Source organism: Microtus ochrogaster, assembly GCF_000317375.1.
Source record: "Microtus ochrogaster isolate Prairie Vole_2 chromosome 14 unlocalized genomic scaffold, MicOch1.0 chr14_random_1, whole genome shotgun sequence".
NCBI classification, from domain to species: domain Eukaryota; kingdom Metazoa; phylum Chordata; class Mammalia; order Rodentia; family Cricetidae; genus Microtus; species Microtus ochrogaster.
Genome location: NW_004949096.1, coordinates 32,316,455 through 32,319,814, shown reverse-complemented (window position 1 = coordinate 32,319,814; position 3,360 = coordinate 32,316,455).

Below are 3,360 nucleotides of genomic sequence, written 5' to 3'. Positions count from 1 at the left end.
CCCGGAAGTACTTGTCGCATCATGTGATCTCTGCAATAGCTTGAAAAATGATTACATAGCTTGAAAACAACTTAAAACTCAACCAGCGCATGGTCCCTGTGAAATCCTTTGCTGTTAACATTATTATCTGTCGATTTTATAACATAACTTCAATACATAAGTAGCCACTCAACCTTTCATAGACCACATTTCACCTCATTTCCTCTGAACAATATCACCTCAAAATCTAGAATTCTTCCTGTGTGTATATGTTTTCTTCTGTGTCATTTTTCTTTCATCTCACCCAAGATCTATGAAAACATTGGGATCTCCCCTTACTCCCAAAACTGAGTTGTCCTTACATGGTCATAGGGGTTATCCATCTCAATATGACACTTACCTTAATCTACCTTAATTAATGTAATTGGTATCTTGATACCATTTGCCTATATTCTAGCAATTGAATACTCTTTAATTCTTGTATGACTTTATTATACATTGATCAAGGATGCTTTACTATTTTATTAATTCACAATATTGAATCTAATTTGGGTACAAGAAAAATTATCTCTTAATTTGCACAAGTAAGCACCCATTAAACTCTTCTATTCCCATCCATTTGAATCTTTTTGGTAAAATTTTTAAAAGCTATAAAGGTTTAATAGCAATTATGGCAGATGTAGTAAATAAAAGGATCAGATTGACTTGCTTGTAGGAAAAGGACATAAAAAAAAACTGATGTGTGATTGTGTGAACTGTCAAACTGACATGTCAGATGGTGGCATGAATACAGGATTCCCCTCCCCCCCGCTTTCATCAGGGTCTTTTCCTAGACTTGATTATTATGGAATTCTCAGTGACTTCCTTGGCAGAGACTACTGTTTGTGGGATTTGCTTTCAGATGTCCCCCATGGATTATTCCAGAAAGCAGGGGGACTGTTTGTATTAAGAAGACAATAAAGCGAATGGGAAGTTTTTCAACTGTGTTCTATGGGTTGCTATGCTATAGTGTGCTGGAGATTTCTGAAGGCAGGCAGGCCTCAGCTCTGGGTTTATACAATGCACCTTTGGGAGGACCCACTGTGCTGTGTTACCTAAAAGCCTTCTACCTCCTCCTCCAGATCTGGTGCCTGTCAGGGTCCCATCAATCTATTTCTGGCATTTTACTTTGCTAAGAACATCTTGGAGTGACAGGGGTGATTCCTAATGCATAAAACTTCTGAGAAGCCTTCTTACTCTAAGCTGCAGGGTAAGTGAATTGGCTTCTCCTTTCTCCCAGGAACTACTTTCCTTCAGTCTTTCCATTAAAGGTAAAAAGGTGAATGATGACACTCCTGTGGTCTATTACAGTTCTGTTCCCATTGTCAGTGAATCTGTTCTTTACATCCATGCCCCTCAACCTGTTCAAGGTCTGTGCTCCCTCCTCATCATGTTTCTGCTTTAAAAAATGAGAATTTTCACAAGGGTTATGCAAATCTTTCAGGTTTTTCACCTCCCAAAGGGGAAAATTGTAGAATTGTAATGATTTACAAAATAATTTTGTAAATAATTACACTTTCCACAGCTAGAACCATGTTTAAAATGTTTACCAAAATATATTTATTAAAGGTAAAATTTTATGAAAGTCAAACTGAAATGCCTTTTAGTAAGTTAAAATCATGCCTATCCTTTCCCTGCTCTGTTTTCATAGCTAAGTAAAATGAATGGGTAAGCCATGCCATAAAAAGGCAGCAATTATGTGCTAACAGTGTGCCAAGCTCGATGTGAATTAATGTACGCAATTCTTATTAAAACCTGAAGCGACATCTCTGCTAATACTCAGGCCTCTGCAGACAACTGTGAAAATTGCCAGAGGTTAAGGAAGTAGGATGGGAAGTGCCTGGACTGTTTCAGAGTGCCTGATTTTAACATGAGTGCTCTTTATCACCTAGTCAGGCCATTCTACAGTCTAGGGAATGGGAAATGGGTAGGAGAATCAAGACAGCTAGCATTGGGTGCACTGGAGTCTGAAACACATTAGAGACTGTCAGATCTTCATTCATTCCATGTATATTTTTGTAAGCTACTTTTATTAACACGTTGATCTTAGTCTTTCAAAACTGATACAATTACAATCTAATATATATATATTAATCAAAAGTTAATTTACACATATGGAATATCTCCTGACGCACAGTGAAGAAGCAAGTGTTAAAGAACTATTTATGTGACTAACATCTAATTTGCCCCCCTCCTGTATAAGACTCTCTACTGGGAGCTGCAACAGATGTAATCTTATAGATGCTAGATAATTTTCATTATTTCGTTTAAACTAAAGTCTATTACCCACTCTGCACAGATATTGAGGCAATGCTACATAAGAGATTCAATGAGTGACTTCAGGCCACCAGGTTAAAATGGACAGAACTGATATCTAGAATTCTGATAACACTCAAGTCCCAAATGTTTATCACTCATAGGGTCACATAAAACATTTGATAGTTTTATCTTCAGGGAATTTATGCCATATATCACTGGAAATCTAATTAGATGAAATGGACCAAATTTTACAGTTGAAACTCCCTGATGTGTGACTGGCTTGCCAAAGATAAATATAACTTCTCAGCAACTCCAACGGATGAAGCTCACTGACTCCTTATGGCTGTATCATCCGTACTGCAGGGCACTGAGATCACTCTGGACATTTCATCCAGGAGACACTCTCTTAAAGGGATCAATTGATTTTGATGAATTGTAAGGCAGACGATTTCTCTTGTTGTAAAGTAGTAGATTTAAACGCAGTGAGCTTGACCATCTGCAGAAGCAATCTTATGAAATGGTTAGTTTCACATGTATAGCTATTGGAAGCTATATACAGATAGACATTTTTCTGGATATAGTTAGAATCTAATCAATAGCTCCATAGTGAAAACAGCAGTAGAGGTTCATAACCTAGACACAGGGAACAATAACCTTTTCATTTCCTCATATTCTTCCAACTCTATTCAGATGTTAGAATTGGCAATTTGGCTCCTAAATATACTTATAGGCAGTTTAATGTTGTTACACATGACCTTTTCCTCATTGTTTCTACATTTTATCTTAGACAACCCACCTCATGTGTGCAATTACATTCGCCGGCAGTGAAAATGGTGCCTCTGTAGGTTTACATTTCTGAATTCCCCATTAGTATATCTGGCAGTGTGACCAAACAGTCTGGACTAGGAAAAGAAACAGACTATGAAGATGAAAATGCCAAGCACTGTGGCATGTGCCTATAATCTCATGGTTAGGGAAGCAAGTCAGGAATATAGCTGGGGCTTGTCGGACAGCCATGGAAGTAAAATTGGTGATATCCAGACTCAGTGAGAGACCCTGCCTCAAAAACAATGAATGAAGTGA